At 38.1% G+C, this 21093-nt stretch overlaps 1 protein-coding gene and 2 non-coding genes across 4 annotated transcripts in view; all 3 read left to right on the forward strand.

Moving 5' to 3' along the window:
• The window catches only part of SNRPN (small nuclear ribonucleoprotein polypeptide N), a 25800-nt gene extending 5892 nt beyond the window's left edge, over nt 1-19908 (forward strand). The window contains exons 9-12 of one of the 2 annotated variants that reach the window (XM_037132719.2): nt 1940-16797; nt 17230-17341; nt 17774-18044; nt 18655-19908. The gene's annotated coding sequence lies outside the window, so the exon portion shown is untranslated. The remainder of the gene's footprint in view (nt 1-1939; nt 16798-17229; nt 17342-17773; nt 18045-18654) is intronic. The other variant, XM_053658956.1, reaches the window with a different exon arrangement.
• LOC119039901 (small nucleolar RNA SNORD107) lies at nt 2114-2186 on the forward strand. Its single transcript, XR_005080742.1, has one exon. It is a non-coding gene; the product is annotated as a small nucleolar RNA SNORD107 (small nucleolar RNA).
• LOC119039900 (small nucleolar RNA SNORD64) lies at nt 4533-4599 on the forward strand. Its single transcript, XR_005080741.1, has one exon. It is a non-coding gene; the product is annotated as a small nucleolar RNA SNORD64 (small nucleolar RNA).
• Nucleotides 19909-21093: the final 1185 nt, after the last annotated feature.

Consider the following 21093-nt stretch of genomic DNA (forward strand, 5'->3'; position numbering starts at 1 on the left):
CTTCATACACACCCCGATCAGGGATATCCACAACCTTCGGTGCACGGCGACAACACTCAAACCAACTGAGCTGCCCAGTCAGAGTCATGTTTTAAACACAGTTGGGCAGTGGCCTCCCAGTTTCCTGGTCACATTAACTGTAACTTTGTTATACACTTGGTATAACAATGAGTTTTCAGTATGGTTTACAGAACAGTTTTAGAGAGAACTCTGGAATTTAAATGTTAGGCTCCCTTAAACCTTTGTTTTTATTTTTGGTGTTCTGTGTTTAATAAACTGGCTTTGTTATAAAAAGCATATCAAAAGTGATGTAGTTTCCAGGCCTTTTTATAAATTTTATTTATTTTGGGAGGGAAAGGCAAGGATAGAGGGCATTATCAATGTATGGTTGCCTCTCATATGCATATGCCTTCTACTGGGACCCTGACCAGGCCCGCAACTCTTTGGTTTGCAGGCCAGCACTCAGTCCACTGAGCTTCACCAGCCAGGGCAGTTTCCTGCATTTTTAATCTTGTTGGTTCTTAGTTGTGTAATTATTCCCAATTTTGGAAGTCCTGTAATTTTTTTCTAGTCTCCTAGATATATAATTGATAAATACAATAGTAATTTTTAGAAGTCCATACGTACAACATTTGATATATGTATATGATGTGAAAAGTTAAACAGAATAAGATAAGTGTACTGACCAGTTTACATAGTTACCTTTTTTGGTGGTGGAAACATTCACAAGGTTCTGTTGGAACCAATATCAGGTGGGCCTGACCTTGAGCATAATGAGCAGAATCTGTGCAGACCCACTTTGTGTGTGCACTGTTTTCAGTAAACATAGTCAGCCCTCTGGGTCATGGGGTTCACATCTTCAGACTCAAGTCAGCCTCAGATTGAAAGCAATATTTTCTCTGCAGTTGGGAGTTTGCAGATGTGGAGGACAATTGGATGCATTGGATTCTGGCACCCATGGGGGAATTGCAACCAATTTCTTTTGGATACTCAGGGATGATTGTAGTTCAGTTTTGGGGGAGTCAGTTAATTGTGGCTTTCAACTGTTGCAAAAGAGTCAAGGCTGCCAAGCTTTATATGGTTGAAGGGTCAACTATTATACGGTTCAACCTTAACTATCATAACCACGATGTCCGTTCGATCCCTCAAACCTATTTTATAATCTAAAGTGTGCACCCTTTGGCAAACATTTCCCCACTACTCCCACTGCTGGCAACCACCATTTTGTGCCGCTTCTGAGTTCAACTTTAGATTGCACACACAAATGAAGTCAGATGTCTTTGGTGTTTGTAAACTAAGCTAAATGATGTTTTGATTGTTGTAGGTCTTGTGTAGTAGAATAATACAGGTCATTTAGGAAATTGTGTTAATGGTAACACTTGCCTAGAACTACAGTAATAACTGTTTCAAAGGTCAGAAAAAAAACATTGTATTGATTTTAATTAAAACTCATTGATTTCAAGAAATAGTTGGTTATAGTTGCTACTATATCATGAAATATTCAGGTACATATTAGCTATTTGATAATTTTTTTTGCCAGATTCTGTCTTATTTTGCACTTTACTTCCCATGTACCTGGCCATATATAAGTAATACTCAGCGCTAGCCAGTGTGGCTCAGTTGGTTGGAGTGTCATCTTCCCGACCAGAAAGGTCATGTGTTCAATTCCCAGTCAGGGCACATGCCTGGGTTGAGTGTTTAGACCACGGTTGTGACAGAAATCAGAGTGAACCGATCTCTCATGTGGATGTCGCCATCCATTCTTCTTTCTCTCCTTTCCACTCTCTAAAAAACCATGAGTGTATCATTAGATTAGGATAAAAGAAAGCTAAATGATCCCCATGCTTGAATTGTATTACGTAAATAAAGGAAAGCACACTGTCGTGGCTGATTGGTATTAAAACTTTCAGTCTTACACAGTGCCTCTTTGCCCACATAGTTGATGACTGAAAAGCAGCGGGAGTTTGAGCAATGAATTTTCTGACATGTCAGTATGGATTCTACCGAGCATCAAGGCTGAAAACCATGTTAACTGCATTTAGGACAGAAACGAAAACCACTCCAGGTAAAGTAATCTTACAAAGAAAGGTGTGTGTTACAGAGGCCTTGGCTAGATTTATGATGAGAAAGGACCTTGTCTGAACATAATGATTTCAAATTGTGAGCTTTAAAATGTCACTGAAATCAGTCAACGTGCCTCACTAGACTTTTTAGAGAACACTATTCGAGAGAATACGGTGTCAAATGTTAAAACTTCGCATACTCTACATGGCAGGTGTAGACACTAGTACACATGCCAGTTCCTCCAAACATCATTTTAAAAAATTTTCAAAGACATTTTGAGCTAATTCTTTTTTCTTCTGTATATATTTTATGATGTTGAGAGCAACAAAGGAAGCTCATCCTTGGATCCCAGAAGGCACAGATCTGTAGTGGGACCCAAGCCAGGACACATGGAAAGGAGGCCCCTACCATCTCTTGGATTCAACACCAAGTGCCAGAGTTGTAGGTGTCTGATGTCCAGGTAGGAGCGGACCTCATAGGGCAGAAACACAAGGAGTGCAGAAAACGCCTTCACATGGACTCCGACGCTGTGTTTGAGGACCATTTATTTTGTTTTTGCCTCTCTTCAGTTGTCTATCCCCTAGAACAGCGATTTTCAACTGTTGGTTCCTGAAGAGTTTTTAAAACACACAGAACCAAACTACTTAGGGGCATTGACCTCTTTTACCTTAAAGATTGTCCAATTTCAAAACTGAAAACATCCAACACAGTAATTTGCTGTCTGGTGTGAATGGATCAGAATTACACCTTTTTTGTCAGATTGGCCAAAATACATATTTTTGGTTTGCATTAGAATTTCAATAATTAGTTGGTGAGCCCTGAGATTAAAACAGTTGAGGATCGCTGTGCTAGGTCACTGGGTATAGGGCAATGACATAGCAAATGTTTAAGAAATGGCTGTATTTGTTTCATAGCATTTATGTTTCAGTTGAATTTATGGAGATACTAATTTATTCAGTGTTACAGTAATAACTCTTTAAGTACTTTACAGTCACTCCTTATAGTGGAATATGGAGTGATTATATAATCTAGGCCTATCCGATTTTCAGCTCCATACTCCTACCCCAGAAAGGAGTCAGCCATAGATATTCCTAGACAGTGCATTTGTAGGGGACCCATCTTAGCCATTATTGGTCAAAGTAGAAATCAGAAATAACTGTGAGGTCACAGGGGTGAGAGGGCTTTAGTGGAAAGACCAGGAGAAGAGCAGTATTTGAAATGTAGCCCAAAGGATATCAGCTCTGGATGTGAGTGTTGGTGAATGGTTTCAGCAAGTGCATCTCTGCCAAAAGTACGCAGGCAGCCTGTGTAGGGGACATCTGTGGCTTCATTTCCTTTCTCAAATGGTAGATGAAGAAACCCTAAGTGACTCTTTTCTTTTACTCACATGTGCCGGGGGCCCTAGTATCCTTGGGGCAGGGCCACAACTGGCTTGCTGGCTCCTTGTATGGCAGCAGTGTCTTGCAATTCTGGAACCTATGTGGCTAACACAACATGCCCTCAACTCACCTGTGATTGAGGAATGGTTGGACAGGAAGACTTGGCCGGGTGAATTCTTTCCTTTCGTAGGCAGGGTTAATCTTAAAAATGCAGGTGAGGTGGCCAAGCTGCAAGAAAGCCGTTGATAGCTCAACTGGATGTTTTAGGTTGTAGATGACATTGTACTAGATTTGTAGTGGAAGAGAGTAACAAAATGACCTAGATGGAGTAGAATTCATTAGGTTGTCTGTTCCCATATTATCTAGAACATACTTGTACAGACATGATCACTTGTCCTGTGGTGGTAAAAAGGTATGATTCCTGATAAGAGTGCTTTTCAGTCTGTTATGAAATGTGTCAAAAAGTAGTTTGTGTGCTGTTTTTCCAATGATAAAATTAGATGGTATTACCATAGTGCTTTGGTTTCTTATATCAGAGTTATTAGACCGCAGCTTAGACTGCCTTCACAGTCCTCCCAATTGCAGTGTTTGCAGACAGGTCATTGGACTTGGCTTCACCTGTTTCATCTACCTTCGTTTTGTCTGACTGTTCTCATTGATTCTTGGTACTGATTTTTCCCATGTTGGGGTGTTTTGATTGATGTTTTCAATGTAGTTTAGGTTCTGAAATTGGATCAGAAAATAGGAAGTTGTCAATACTGTTAATTCTTGGTGTTCCATCCATCTGTTGTCATATGCATATTCCAGTTTTCAAGTGGTAAGACCATTTGCTTGGGGAAGTGGAATCTAAGGTATTACATTTTGTTTTAAGACTCCAAAGATCTCAGTGTTGTTCTTTCAGATTGCTGGGTTATTGTGTTAGTTTCCCCCCAGATTTTCACCTAAATTATGTGTCAGTTGAATGACATCCCTTCCAGAGATGATAAATCCTCCTTCTCCTCAGCGGGGGCCTTTGCATTAATACAGCTGTGCAGTCTGCAGGTAGTAGTGTTTTGATCGAGGTGTGCTCCTGTTGGGAAGACCTTGGCTCGACTTATGATGAGCTGTGTTTTCTGAGCATGACCGCGTGAAGCTCAATCTGAGTACTCTGAAGTCCTGCCCAAGTGTCCGTCAAAGGACGTGGGACACACCTGTTCTAACACATGCTCGCAGGCTGTTTTTTTTCTCCAAAGGTTTCCCCCATCAGTATTGTGCATGGAGAATGGAGGTGCAGGTTTACCCAGTGAAGTTGAGGAAGGTGGGTTCTGATCCACTGCTCTGGTTTCTTTTTTTGTATATAGTATCTTTAGTGCTTGTGACATTGGTGCAGCCCACCTTTGTCTTTCATTGTGCATTTCAAGTGATAACTTTAAGAGAGGATGGACTTGGGAGATACTGTGGTTTTTAATTTCTTCATACATCATGATTCAGTTTCAGCCTTGTACCAGAATTGACTAAGAACATGTCCCCAACCCAGGAGGGGCTCCAGTTTACCACATGAGTGAGAAAGTGCCAGTTTCTTGTCAAGACATTGCTTTGTTGGCTATTAAGATAACACTTTAAAAATATAAGTCATCTTTAATTCTTTTTTAGTGAGTTGCCACCTATATTTTGGCAGGACACAGTTGAAGAGTTACAATTTTGGGGTCTGATTGAAGGGGATATAATTGGCATTTGGTGGATCTGAGCCTTAGAGCAAGGAAGGGTTTTGCCTTTTTGGAAGTGGGTCTGTGCTCCCAACATCATTCTTCACTATCTGTCTTTCTTTGCTGGAGTAATGGATCTTGTATTATCTGAGATTGACGTTCTTTGATTAGATGTTTATGCTTTGCTTATTGTAGCCATTGTGAGGGGGTTGAATAATAATTAAACAGGTGTTTAGAAAACCTGTATAAAAATGTTACCATGGACAGTTGAATGTACTAAGACCTTATCCTTAAATAGTCACCTTAATTTGTTAGTGTGTGTGTGTGTGTGTGTGTGTGTGTGTGTGTGAGCAACTAAGTGTAAATATGGTGTGGGTGTTTATGCTGTGATGAGTGAACAGCTTCTAGTGAAGAGCTGTTGGGGTTCCAATGAATTACATTCTTTTTAAAGTAAGTTAGTGTTTTCACAGTTCTTTACCTTAGTTAGTCCCTATTTCCCTGCCAGAAATGTTTATATACTTACTACCTCAGAGATTTGTTTGGTTTCCCTCAGTGTTGCTGATTCTGAGCAGCAGGAATAGGCTGAAGGAATGAGAGCAGGAGGTCACCTTTTACTACCTGAGAAGGAGCTGAGAGGAAAGGACTCAATTTTAGGCGTCTGTTGAGGTATAGAGTTGTCTTAGAGTCATTCGACCTTGGCTGTTTGGTACAACCTAGAGTGGTCACTTACTGTGGAGAGAAGGACACTGGTAAGCTGCTGGGTGGGCCCCATGCCGATGGGGGCAGGCAGGTGACTTAAAGGAAGTCCCTTCACATTTGAATCCCTGGAAGATGGTCAGCTTTTTGTTTCTTGGAGGACGGAGGGCTAATATGATCAAACTCATCATTCTTGAACCTGATGACAGCAGGTCCAGCGCAGCTAGTGGTGACAATAACGGAAGGACTGCGTTGGCACTGTGGTGGTGAATGCAGTGGTGGGAGAAGGAAAGATAGGAAGGGAAAAGATGGCTTTAAAGGGATTTTTTGATGTCTTTTTGTTGTCCAAGAGCAAGAGGAGACGTGTCCCTTGATTGCTTACTTTGTGGAGATTAGGACTCAGAGACACCATCCACCCACCCCAGTGTGGTTGAATTCAGCGTGCCTGCCTCCCACCAGCTTTGTCCTGTGAGGCTCCATGTCCTTTTCCTGAGATCACTGCATTGACATCCTGGGGTCTTCTGTGGGTGGAAGGGCTCCTCCTGCTGTGGTTGTTGGCGTGGTCCTGTGGTTTACAAGTGTAGGCAGCTGAGAGGAAGTCAAACTTTTCTCCAACTCCAGTGCATGTGAGAGTCACCTGGCGGGTTGTTCAGTTTTCAGTTTCCTGGGTCTGAGAAATTGATATGCTCTTGGTTGAGGCACATAGAGAACATCTGGGTTTTCATTTTCTGAAAGTGCTGTTGTATGAACGCTAAATTTATATGGCTGCGGGTTCATTACAGGACATTTAAAATGAACAAGAACAGGCAGTTTTGAAAGAAAATTGGTTGTCTTACAAAGTGAGTGGAAAATGCTGTATTTTTTTCTTGTAGTACAACAAACTGGCAACGAATGACAATAGCCCCTGGAATCAAATGCATGGGCGGACACACTTCAGAATTAGGACAATCTGAATCCATATGTCTTACCAGAACAAATTGCCAGTATTCATTTATATGATGTACCTTTGTTGAGAAAGCGAGATAGTTTTTTATAATTTTTCTAATAATCAACTACTACCCAAATTTTCACCTGGTTCAATTTGTATAAAAATGACCAATACACAGAAATTTCCAGAAAATCAGATTTTTAAGCACTTTAAAAAACAGAGGTGATCTCACTAGTGTGCTGATTTCTTAGACATGGCAATTTCTGCCTATTGCTGAGGCTTTAGGGGTGGCATTGTATCTAGTTGGTGTTGGTCCTGAACCATATATAACTTTACTTGGCATTTAGGCATTTTGTTTTAACCATCCACTTCTGGATCATTTTACATGGGCCATAAACTGGCAACACCAATGAACTTTTCTGGGTGATACTCTTCACTGGGGAAATTTCAAAATGTATGTTATAGCTTGGCTGTAAATACCCTGCTAACTATATTTTATATTGAAATTGAGTACTGTTTGTGTAAATACGCTTCTCTGTGGGAATGGTGTTAACAGTGGACAGTCTGCTTTACTTACGAACTTTGAAAGTCGGCCTCCTCAGCTGGGGTTTCTCCACACTTGGAAGTGCTGACGAATGTACATGCAAGTCAGAGTCACCCCTCCAGGGGACAGCACACGAAGCAGGAGCCCAGACATGAAAGAGAGAGACTTTTTTTCTGCGGCTTGGACTGAAAGGAAAAATTACGGAGTTTTAAAAATTGTGACTTAGAAGGAACTCTTGAAACTAGGAGACTTCTTTTTCTGAGGGATCGACTGAATAAAATGAGAAATCATGGAGGATTTTAAAACATTATAACTCAAGAAGGAACTCTAATTTGAGATGGAGACCTCTCTATGGTTTGGACTGAATAAAAAGAGAAATCATGGAGGATTTTAAAAAACTGTGACTTAAGAAGGGACCCAAACCTGAAATAAGGAGACTTCTTTTCTGTGGCTAGACAAGGAGTGTGAAGACAAGGAGAAATCACAGGATTGTTAAAAAACCATGCTTTATCATTTCTATGAGAACAAGTGACTGTAATGATACTGGTTTTCTTACTTTTTATAGGATGGCAGGAAATGTGTGTCATATTTTCCTAATACTTTTTTGCATCATGTGTAACTCTGGTGAGCGTGACTGGATGCCACAGATTTCACCTTCAGATGGACAGGGTGTTTACTGAGTGAATGACAGTCTTAAGTGATGTCAGAATAATGATACGAAAATCCATCCCTCAAATTACTCAAATCACAGTGCAGACGGTTTCATAAAAACCCTCAATTACTGAGTAATACCTTTTCTGAGATTGGGAAAATGGATACAAGAAGGCATAGGCTGACTTTTCTGATATTCTTTGATTGGGAGAAAAGAAATTAATGGTTTATCATTGGCCTTGATGTCATTATTACTCTTCTGTGTCTAAGGCTGAGCTGGAATCTAGTATGGATTTGATGGATAATGAGTAATTTTGCTATAGTGGTACATTGTTATAAGTTATTCATAGAATTCATTTATAAATGAACAAAAGGTATAAGAAATGAGACTTACACAGTCAAGGCAAAATTTGGCTTCCAGGTTAGACCATTATTTTTCATATTCTTTATAAAGGTTTGAGTCAAGAGAAAGGGCATTTCATTGTGCCACAGTGCAGAGTGCAGAGAATTGGGTGATGCTATCTTAAATTCAACTTGTTTATTCCATTCCATTATTTCCACAACAGTGCCAAATTTCAGTTTGGGGCTTTGGCGGAAAGAGGTGTCCCTTAAAGTTGTCTATTTTATTATATGAATCCATCTGTTCAGTCTAGCTCCCTGGAGGATAAAACAACATGTTTTAACAAAACAAGCATGTTTTCATTTTAAGCAACCTCTTGTACATCTGGGTAAGAGTACTTGGCTACATAGAAAAGGTGAAAATGCATCCATCATTATATAGGTTGGTAAAATACTACATTGGTTATTTTTCTTTGCTTTTTGTAATGTACATAAGCAACTTATACAACTCCTTGGAAAAGAAAAGACTTTGAACAGTTTATGACAAAATCATGTCCACATGTGAAATATCTCAATGTCTTCTACAAATATTTCAAAATCATTGTACGATATATTTGAGTATGACTTTTATAGAAATGTAAAAAGGACATGCCAGCTAGGAGGTGAGGAGGTGGTTGTCATCGGTGGACATAGATGGAGCCTAAGAAAGACGGACAGGGGTTTGACCCTGAAACCTCAAGTGTCGATTGCATGGAGGATGCTGTTCAGACTCCATTGGGTAGAGCTACCCTCCTACTTGAGAGTTTCAACATCTTTAAACTGTATTCAAATTTCCAACCAGTCGCCTTACTTCTGTCTCCAGATTCTCTATTTCATGTGCCAGAGAAGTTTTTGGGACAGATGAAGAACCACATCGTGTTTCAACAGTGTTAGAAATAAGCAATAATCGGAGAAGAGAACAAAGATTATGTAAACTGGTAATGTTTAGAGCATCTTTTACCACTGTCAACGGGAGATGTTCCACTCACAGTCTCTGAACGTTGGGATTCTTCAAATCTGTGATTCTCCTTCACTGTTACCTTCTGGTCTGTAAGAATCTCCTGAAGTGTGTACAGCAAGAAACCAGTGTGACTGCGACCCAGGATGATGTACAGATTCTCCAAAAAGCTCTTTTTCATGAACGTAGATGAGCAGGAGATCACAGCCCCGAGGGACTGTACCTGCATTGGTAACCAATTCTTTGTCAAGTTCTGGAGAAGCCTGAACTGTTGTGTCCCGAACTGTTTGGACAGCTGTGGGATTCTCAACCTCAGGCTGCCTTACGGGGTCTTTGGCCAGATCAAGAGCAACTCCCTGCCTCTGATCTGTATCTGTGCCTGGCCCAACAGCATCAGGACAGCCTCTCTCATTGTGTGTTGCTCCCCAAAAGGCGAGTGTGTGAAGGGCGAGGATTGAACTGAAATTTATTTTAAGCAGACAACTTGTAGTATTGGGCTTTTACAGACAGTATCAAGTAGCCATAAGCCAACCTTGCAGGAATCTGGGGAAAAAAATGAAAAGGACGGCACATTTGAGTTGATCTAGAAGCTTTACCAGCTACAAAAACAAAGACAAAATAAATGTAGATTTATACTGTTTTGAACTTCACCCTGTCTTTCAAATGTTTACATTTCATTGGACATCTTTGGATTTGGATAAAAAGGATTTTTTTTTTTTTGGTCATGGATTATCAACTCAGCTTCATAAGGTTTACCATGAAAAGCCATGCATTTGGGACTTTTCCTATGCATGTGTGATACAGTTTTTTTTAACTCCCCAAGCATTTTTAACACAGCCCAAAATCTAATTCCACTAATTACTTCATTGGACACAAAGATTGTGTGTGGGTGATGGTATTAAAATGTAAATATAAAACTGCATAATGAATGTATATGAACTGTTCATTGTTGTTAGGAGATGAAGAGAATGAAGTTCAACATGTGATGGTTTCATTGTATTTTATTTTGTTTACTTAAAACGTTCTTGGAATATAATACTCAAGCACAGAGGCCTACATTTATAAACAAATTGTTATTTTAGATAACATTTTAAACGGTGGTTGTGATATTAGAGCTGGTTTCCTAGGAAGTTTCTAATAACATGTTTGATAAAATTGTCTTCTGGAAAATATTTTGGACAAGAATTCTGAGGACGTTTGTAAAGATAACACAATTCTGCATTCATTGTGTGCTCAGGGATGTAAAAGGAATGGAGTGCTTAAAATGTTAATCAGGAAAAAAGTAAGGCACTAGTATTGTGTGCATATTGAGAATACTGTGCATGAAAAAACCAAATACAATTGTTTTCTAACTTTTCCTGATACAATTAACAAAGCTTGGTAAAATATATAGCAGAAATATTTTAATACATGATTATAAAACTAGAACTGTCAGAATACCTCTGAATAATGTGCATTTAAAATCATTTGAATAGCTTATTGCTGTGGGACGTTGGGGAAGGGGGTTTTCCGTATACAGCTTGTCATGTGGACATGGTATTCAGGCTGCTCTGCGGGGCTGTAGATGTTACTGTGTAAATGGTGTCTCTGTTAAAACATGTGTGGTGTGAGGGAACAGTCTCTCTATGCTTGATAGCAAGTGCAGAGTTCTGTAGGCTTTATGATGACTCTTCAAGTGCTGTTACACCATCTTAATCAAGCATGGAGGTGGCTTACATTTGGGGCTTTACTCCAAGCTCAGATGTTGGGAACCCACATAAGTTTTATAAGTGTTCTAATGTTAAGTAGGTAGATTTTCAACATTAATTTATTTCTGCTACATACTGCTATATATTTTGTTATAAACAGTGTTATGAATGTTAAATAATTTTGTTTTGATAAGCAATTTGCTTCATGTGTATATATATATTACTGTAAATGTACTATAAATATGTATCAACTTACTAGGATAGAATCTTTTTTGTTTGCCAAAGATGTTAGATGTAGACTCTCTTGTATGTTCTTTGTATCATTAGGCTCTGTTTTCAAGTTGCGGTGAAGACAATGTGTAGGCCACTGCTTTATGGCACAACTCACAACCCCTGAAGTATGGCAGCTGTAGGTTTGCCTTTGTTCATGGTTTCCTAAGTATGTACAGAAAGAACACAGTTGTTGGCATAGCTTGGAGTCATCTCTACGTGTGATAAAGCAGACCTCACTGGAAGAGGTTTCGTTTGCCAACGCAACTTGACTTTTAGTGATATTAGTGAGTTTTTCTTGTTTTCAAGTACTTTTTTCTAGTAGTATAGGTGTTTTATATGTTTTACGGGGACATTAGCAATGGTATATATCAAACCCAAGTTCATTTAATGTGGGCTGACAAAAGAATGTTTTTGTATTATATGTATATAGTAGACATAGTATTATGTTTTTTAAGCATAGGAGCTACTATATTTGCATGTTTTATAGGTATATTTATTATACATAAAGTGCAAACTTTCCCTATTGGTTGTCATATTATCTCTGAATAAATAATTGGGCAGCTGAAGGGGTATTTTTTAGATCACTGTATATAAAATAGTTAGAATGTGTAAGTTTTTGCTTTAAACTTTTAGTTCTTCAAATATAAGGATTGTTTACATATTTGTATGTGTATACATGTATACACATACGTGTACATACATGTATATGAGTGTATAGAACTGCTCATTAAAAGTCAGGATAGAGACTTACTGGAAGATACTGTGAGGCTGCTAGATAAGTACATAGTGGACAAATGTTTTGTTTTACAACATCTGCATAGAATTTGTTGATAGATGTATATTTTGTGACTACCAGGCTAATCAAGTGAAAAACCTATTTTGCAAATTGAATTGCTATAGTGTGTCTATTTGGGATGTATTTGGTTAAAGGTGATTGTATTATTTTTTGTTTGTTTTGTATATAGAGGCTGAATGTTTTCCAGAACAGTTTGGGACATAGAACTTCTATCAATTTTAGAAGTGTGTGTTCACTGAACTGTTGAATGTAGAGTCAACATTTGGTCTATGGAGTGTGCTTCTTCATGAGTTAGGCTTGATTTTGAGGATTTGTAAGTTTTTGTGTTCTTGTGTTCATTTCCCTTAGACATTCTTTGTTAAAGTGTAGAAATCATTGCCATTTATATTTTAAGCTGTGTAAACGTGTATACATTTTCTTCCTATCTGATTTTCGAATGTTAACTGTTTAGACCGAGCAGGGAAGTTTTCGACTGCTGTATGTATAGTAGACAAGCTTCTTAGAGCATGGGGACTTCCTAGGTGTATAAAAGTGCCCTCTCTCCACGCGTAATAGACGCGCACACACGCACACGCACACACACAGAGAGTAAATATTTTGATGTTGAATATTATAAAGGGGTGACTGATCTGATCAGATCTTTGTTTCTATACCACATAACTTTGTAGATATGCAGAATTTTCTGTCATTGTAAAATATGTTTCATCTGAAATTAGAGCACGTGCTGGTTTTCTCTGGTGACATGGCACACCAATCTGGTCTGCTGCGATCTTTAGACTGTGCTATATATTCATCTTTAAAACACTTGTTCATCTCCTGGTACAGTTTGAATTATCAGAAACTTTATAGAGTTTTTTGTCTACATTTGAGTGGATTAATGGTTATGGACAAGGGTAGTGGATAGTGGATGTTTTCTGATCTCTTAACATACGGTTCTTTTTCCATGATACCTACTTTCCTGCACACGCATATCTTACAGTCATGGCATGTTAAACTATAAGGTTGAAATACAATTGCAAATTACTTAAAAAATGATCTAGGTGGCTCTTTTGATTTGTTAAAACACCTGTGATTATTATAACAATTGCTTTAGGACAGTTGGGCTTAGTGAGATCTTGATAAGAGACAGGATGCTAGAGGGTAGAAATTTTTCCCAGGGTATCTTTCCCTTTTGTGTAACCTTCATTGGATTGCTGGCATTGCTACAGACAAATTACTTAAAAACTGTTTGTTAGTGAGGAGATAGAGTAAGCATTGAAAGTATTTTTAACTAAATTTATTATGGTGACTGGTTAGCAACATAATATGTTTCAAGTGTGCATTTCTACGATGTATCATCTGAATATTTCTGTGTGCCCATCACCCAAAGGCAGATCAACCTGTTACAATGTGTTGGGTCTCCTTGACCCTTTACTAGCCCCCAACAACCCCTTGCCTACAACAAGAATGAACCTCGAGAATATCATGCTAAGCAAAGTAAGTTGTCAGAAAAAGCTGAGATCTGTATGATTTCACTCATGTGGGATACAAAGCTTTGAAAGTATTTTTACCTCATGTTTTTATTTAGAAGAAAAATTAGATAGTAATCATTAAATTGATTTTATATAAATTATCCATTTTATATAAAAATACCTCTATTTCAGGGACATGTGCGGTAGTTATATTTTCTTTTCCCAGATACTCTGAGGTTCACAGTGAAATTTGATTTAACATTTACAGATTCTCTAAAATACGTGGTTCTGTGTTCATTCGTTACACAGCAATAACCAAGACAACTTTGTAAATAATGGACAAGTGAAATATCTGGATGTACTGAGAGTCTCATAAAGTATAATCCTGTAAATATTTTACTGTAAATTTGTTACTACCATTGTTTTTTAAAAATACCGTGGCAAAGAAATTAACCATTGAGAAAGAGGCTCTTGGAGCTTTGAAAAATTTATATATTAATTTGGTTAAGAGGAGAAATGGACAAGGTATAATGCATTTGCCCCGTTCTCGAAGAACATTTTGACAATTATGAATTGTTATTTTGGAATACCATGAGGATATATTTAGTGTTTTTGGATGTACCAAGCTTCCTGATATGTTTCTCTTAATATTTTTATGAATACTTTTGAAAAGCAGTTTTAAATTCACAGCAATATTGAGGGGAAGGCACAAAGACTTCCCTTCCCCACACACATGCATAACCCTCCTTGCCATCAACCCGAAATTCGGGAATGATGCCTACTGTTAATACCCCCACCAGAGGGGCACATTTGTGACAGTTGATACACCTACATTGAAACACCATAATCACCCAAAGTCCATCATTTACATTAAAGGTTCAGTCTTGGTGTTGTACATTCCATGAGGTTATGACATACATCCATTATTATGGTGAACACAGTATTTTCATTGCCCTAAAAGTCCTTTGTACTCTGCCTATTCCACTTTCTGTGTGCTTTTCTCTTTATTTTAACATTCAAGATATTAATGACTTCATTAAGCGGATTTTATACTACCTCTTGGAACTATACACAGTTCTGTATGTGTTCCCTTGGCTGCATGACAATATTCAAGACAATTTGTAAATAACGGGCAGATACACGTTTTTTACTTTTTGACATCTAGTCTCATCTATAGTTTCTCTCCAGGTATACTTATGTAAATAATTCATTGTAAAATTCATGCTGATTTGTTGGAAATGGGTTGACCTCTAAGTGGCTAGAATGGTGGGTTTCTAGAGCGTGTACATATCTGTGACTTGTTGTTTGTAGGGGAAGGAAGGGTAAGAGGGAGTGTACCTTCACTTCAGACTTCTCACTGTACAGAAAAGTTTACATTAAGCCATTGTTCAGTGCTTGTATTATTACATGTTAAAAGGCTACATCATAATTGTGTATTTGTATTGCTAATAGGGCATTATGTATTTTAATCATAGGAAATGTTTTTATTAGAACTTCTGTTCCCTTTGAATTATACAATTTTGTATTTACTTGGGCTGCATGACCTCATTCAAGACAACTTTGTAAATAACAGGTATATAATATCAATTTAAACATCTAGTTTTTCTAGATGCTGGGAGTTTCGCAAAATTTTGTAAATACTTCATGGCAAATTATAGTTGGCTTTTGTAATATTTCAGCAATGTGACAGGTAATTGGTAAAAAGTCTGCCTCCTAGGGCTCTATAAACATTCTGATGTTTGTTGAGTGAGGTTTCGGGGAGAGAGGTTGACAGATCAACCTTTTATCTTCCTGTTAGGTTCTGATTTATAAGAGAAGATTAGAATGTACACCTGTAACAGAAAATACACCTGGGATGTACTTCAGTAGGAAGAAAAAGACTTGAGAAGGGAATTGTCACTTGGTCATGTTCACATGTATACAGTGATACATTCAGAGATGGAAGATGGTCACATTGCTGAAATAATTGTACTTTTGCTATGGTAGATAAATCTGCACATTGACATATCCACATAGTCATATGTAGTAATGCACATGCATATGTAAAATTAGTTTTATGAATATAGATACGATAATGTTTATTTTCACATTTATTACTTTACTGATTTTAATTTCCTGATAATTATGGAAATGGTATTCTTAGTATTAGACTGCTTCAGGTTACATTTAAATACATGTTAATTTTTATATAAGTATAAACAGCTTCATATCTTAATCTGTTTTCATATATGCATCTGTATGAGAATTTCTCTGGTTATGAATATTTTTTTAATTCTTTGAGATATTTTAAAGGTTTCTAGTGAATTGGTATATTTGAATGTTATGTGACAAATGCCAAAAATGTTGTCAGTTACCTATGGTGTAAATTCTAAAAAGTACGAAACTTTCTTCAGATAGGTGGTCCTATCCATTATTGATCAAAGTATATACATAACATCTTTTTGGTAATGACAATCAAAATTGAATGTGTAAAATTTCAGAAATGATGTAGGTTACTGCTGTGATTTTTATCTATCCCAACTCCCAGATTTACGAAGAAGAAAGTAAGTTACAGATCAAGTATAACATTGGCCACTGAAATACACATCACCAAAAGATTGTAATGATGGTATCTTATATGTCATAAGTGTAGCTTAAACACTTGATAAAACATTCTTAAGTGGAAATGTTTAAGTCAATACTTAAAATGGTCATTTTTGAACAAAGACTGAGTAATTGTGTGTTTACAGAGGTATGATCGTGTGCCTCTAGTTATGCTCACTGGGGAATGAGATTGTCCTGTTAAGATTAAAGACTTAAGGTAATGATTGTTCATCATCATTGTGACTATAATGGTGATTGTTTTGGCATTCTTAAGTTTCTGTACATGTACTAGTTATATAGTGAGGCATTGTTTAATCCATATATACGTATATTGCTACACGACAATCTACAATGACTGTAACAAGTTACGAAAGAAAGTTGTCTGGAGGATTATGGCAAAATTTAAATGCATGGAGAAATTGGAAAAGGAGGACTGCTTGTACTTTATGCATTTAAAATTGAAAAGGCATTTCAAATGGAACATTTAACGAATAAGGAATTTTAACGATACAACCAACTTGTGCCTGTCTTCAATTTTGCCTATAAACATCTTGGGAATATTGGACCGTTGAGTCCTGCTTTGTATTCCCATCGGCCATTATGAATGGTTTTTGAGTGATCGAGAAGAACACGTGGCTGAGACAAATGCAGCAGCGAGCTGTACACTATAATAAAGAGAGTCGATCACCCAAGGAGAGAAGAAGGGAGAGGATAGTATTGGAGGTATGTGCCAAACACTGCTATTTGGGTGGACACACAAAGAGGTGGTTACCATAGTCATTTTCTCTGAGGGGTTAATTTTTGTGAGGTATTAACTGTCATTAGTCTCATTCATTAGTCTCATAAGAGTCAGTCTCTTAGGGCATGCTGGGAGCTACTTTTAATTAATGTGAGAATATTTGGGGAAGAGATTGTTCTGTCTTTTACTGTAGTTGGTTGTGTGAAAAGGATTTCAAGTTGGGCTTTATGGGTTTCGATCATTTGGGCTTTGCACCAAAACATTTTGATGTTATCTACATTTGTGCTGAAGGTACTCCAAAAGTAGAGAGTAAGATGACTGATACTTCATTATGTGCATTCTCCATATGAATTTATCTAAATTTTGCATCCTGGTATCTCATTTGTATCTAACCTTGGCTATACTTTACTTCTCAGGTAAACATGATGAGAGATAAACGTATTTGCAGATAATGTGTGGACCGCTAACAACAGGAACATCTGTCTTTCTGTGGAGTTGCTTTATGCTTAAATTTTAACTGAACCACAGGTAAGAAGGTTCTGGAGCACTAAGTACTGTTTTAGAATGAGGTATATAGCTACACTCAGGAAAGGGAAAACTCGTCTCGGTGTGGTTCTTGGGCCCATTGGATTCTCACTGATGCCTGAGAATTAGTAAATGAATTATGAAAGAGGGTAATTTCACCAAAGAAAATACATGCAGATTATATGCAGAATGTAGGAGAAATTTCTTTCTTAAATTAATTTCTAATTCATGACCAAACCTGGCCACATAGCTAGTGTTCTGAAAGAAATGAATTGTAGTTTTGCAGTATGATAAAAGGGGTTGTCAAGAGAAGGAAAAATGTTGCTGATACTGCCAAGTACTCAAGTCTTGGCTGACCTCAGTGAGTTACCCACTGCTTCACTTGTCTCATCAGAATGGTGTATACTTAACATACAATGTTCTTTTTCCTTGTAGGAGCTGATAGTTCCAAGAAGCTGCATTTTTTGCTGTCCTGTTCTTGTTAACTAATCCCAAGAATTGGCACCGCCATTTTCTGCGGAGCAATCATGACTGCAGTGCGCTTTGCGCCCACCTCTACCATGTCATTGACAGGACTGAGGGTGGCCGGCTGGCTGGCTGTTCCTCTGATGCAGGGAGGTCCCTTCAGGAGGCAGTAGTTTGTATTCTGCTTTCTTCAAGCTTAATGAATTTTGGTGGCAGCTGGTGGGTCTTGAGATATGTTCAGGTTAGTTACTGCTGAGTAACAGATAATCCTGAAATTTAGTAGCCTACAACATTGTTGTGTTACTTCCACTGATTACATACCTGAGCACTTGAGGTAGTACTGGAGTATGTGGGGCAACAACTGGGAAGAGCTGGTGGTAGAGAGGGCTACAGTCGAGACCTGGGCCTTGCCCATGGCAGGCATGGGTTGCAGAGGATCGTGGGTCGAGTGGGCACAGCGGAGGCCTCCTAGGAGGGAACCCCCACAGCTAGATGACCAGGGGGAGCGTCATAGACTGGAGTGCTGAAGGACAGCACAGCACGCCTGTGACGGTGGCATGGCTTCTGACCTGGCTTCAGAAGTCACACAGTGTTACTTCTATGCTCTGTGGCCAGTCCACATTCTGGTAGAGATGCCATCCTCTGGATGCTTGGTCATTAGAAGTTTCTGGCTCTGTCGTCTAGGTTCATTTTGTTCTTACCTTGGACCTGTTATGAGACCATTTTTTTCTGGGATCCCTGACACAGATGTTACTTATTTATAATAGAACAGCTGCTGCATTGCCTACTACTGATGATCTGATGAGGTCTGACTCCGACCTGTTTTCATTTCCCCCATTGTGTCTATGCAGGAGATGACTGACCAGGAGCCCATGTCCTTGTTTCTGCCACCATCTTCAAAACCAAAAGACAAGTCTTCATCATGTGTTGGAGATGCCACTAATGTGCGTGGCCATGGACACTTCATACAGATCAGAAACATGGAACTGAGAAAGCTCGTGTGGGAAAGTGCCCTGATGGGTGTCGTGGAGAGACTTGTAAGCAGGCATGTTGGCTGTTTCCATTGTCGCTGTTGGACTGAGTCCCAGGAGATGGAGCAAGGGAGCCGTTTCTCCCAGGAGGCCTTGGGACAAGCTGTGGCGGGGCTCCCCGCGCGCTCCTGTGAGCACTGAGGGCATGTGTCTGACTCCACGCACCGCAGGGTGGATTTGAAATGTAGTCACTAGAAGTTATCATGTGATTTTAGAGGACATATAGTTAGTTATTAAGTATATAATCAGTAGTTTCCCCTCAAGTGCCTTTGATTTCCTTTTTTCCCTTTACTACCCACTATAGAATTCCTTTTTTTTTATTCTTTCAATTATATTACATTCATTACTATTTTATATTATTAGATTTAGGTGTTCAGCACAGTCATTACAGTCTCAAGTACTTCAAAGTGTTCTACCCAATACTTCAGGTACCCACCTGCATCACATACAGTTCTTACACTGTCACTGAAGCTGTTTCCTACATTGTCATCATCAGTGGAGTGTCGTACACAACCTGGGTAGTCTTGGTGAACAAATTGATAGGTAGTGTTTTGGGGCCCAGATACTTAACTACATGTTGCCTGTGCAGTAAACGTGCAGTTGTATTAACTTATTTTTTTAAATTTGTTCCAACTAATTCATTGAAATCATTTTAATTCATCAGAAATGCTGGGGACTAATGATGTCCAACATTGGTTATTTTTTAGTCAAACACTAGCATACCCCTAATTGTAGAGCGTCCTCATCAATCTGTCAGTGTCTGTGAGAGTTAGACTATAGAGCACAGCATTTACAGTGTGGTGCCTCTGACAAGTCATTCTTCCGTCATTGCTCAGCACACTCATCATAGTCTTAATTCTTAATTGCCGTTTGAATGAGATCATTTTCTTTTTTCCAGTTCCCGTGGATTATTAGTGTCTTTGTAACTGGATTCTTAAGAGCTCATTTATGACTAAAATGTTAACCATATCTCATGCATTGCAAATGTAATACCATGTTTTTTGGTTTTTTACTGTGCTGTTTTTTTTTTGTTTGTAAGCAAGTTGTGTATTGAAATATAATCATTCTGTTTTATGCCGTTTGTGTTCGTGTTTTTCTTTAAAAACATGTTTACATTATTATCATACACTATTGTCTCTATTTCCTTTTATTTTCATCAGTTATTTTGTCATTTTATTTCTTTTTCCGTGAACCTTTGCAGCGGTTTGGTATGCATTACATATACAAAATCTTCACCCTTACCTACGCAGTTAACCACTTCTCTTAAAACCTCTATCATGTGGAAATCCCCATGTTTAGTCGGCTGACTTTGTGTTTCTTCTATTTATGTTTCAAAAGTACGGGTGCTTGTTAGTCTGACCCAGTCCATTGAGTTCTGTCTCATTTCTCTTTTTCAGAACATTTCCTGTCTATAATCGCACTTTTTCCTCTCAATTGCTGGTTAAAATTTTGCAAGTTGGAAAATAAATGCAGTTTTATTTCATTTGCAACAATTTTAATAGATTATTTAGGAAACAGTAAATCTCTTTAGAAGTGAGCCATCTTACACAACAACAGGTATGTTTCTATTTTTTAATCAAATTTTTATGTTGGGATACTGCTACCATACCTTTTGTTCTTTGTGTTCATTCATTTTATGGTTGCACTGATGGGGTTACATACACATCTAGTTTATTTTCATAATGGTATGTAAAAGCTCATTTTGTATACTTCTCAGATAATATCAATGACATTCCAACAACACATACTTCCCAAATAAAGGGCAACAAAAAGTTCCTTTGGGTATTTGATAATGCATTATATTTTGTTAGTTTAATGTTTGTCCCTTGTGGTTTATTTTAAGAAGCTTTTCTCTCATCGTGGATTTTTAGCCAAGTTTCTGGACAGGTTTAATAAAAAGTCATTTTTAAGGGCTGAATAATACTGCATTGTATGCCTGTGCCAAATGTATCTGTTTTTGAGCATTTCATCTTGCTGAATTTTGCAGCTATGTGGCTGTCTGCATTGTAAGTAATGCTGTCGCGAACGTGGGTGGATTGGTGTCTGAGTCTCTGGGCAGACTCAATAGAAAAATTGCTAGGAGTCCTAGTTCTGTGTTTTGAGTTGATTTTTTTTTTAACTTTAATTTTTTTCCTTAAATTTTTGGTTAAGAAAATTAGATAGATTAATGCAGCATTTGTACCAGTATTTTGCAATGTACTACAAATTACAAGCCACCATTGTATTTTAATTGTAAGTTGGTGTACATATCAAACTTAT

This window comes from Artibeus jamaicensis, unplaced genomic scaffold, assembly GCF_021234435.1.
Source record: "Artibeus jamaicensis isolate MK-2021 breed Jamaican fruit bat unplaced genomic scaffold, CSHL_Jam_final scaffold_612, whole genome shotgun sequence".
NCBI classification, from domain to species: domain Eukaryota; kingdom Metazoa; phylum Chordata; class Mammalia; order Chiroptera; family Phyllostomidae; genus Artibeus; species Artibeus jamaicensis.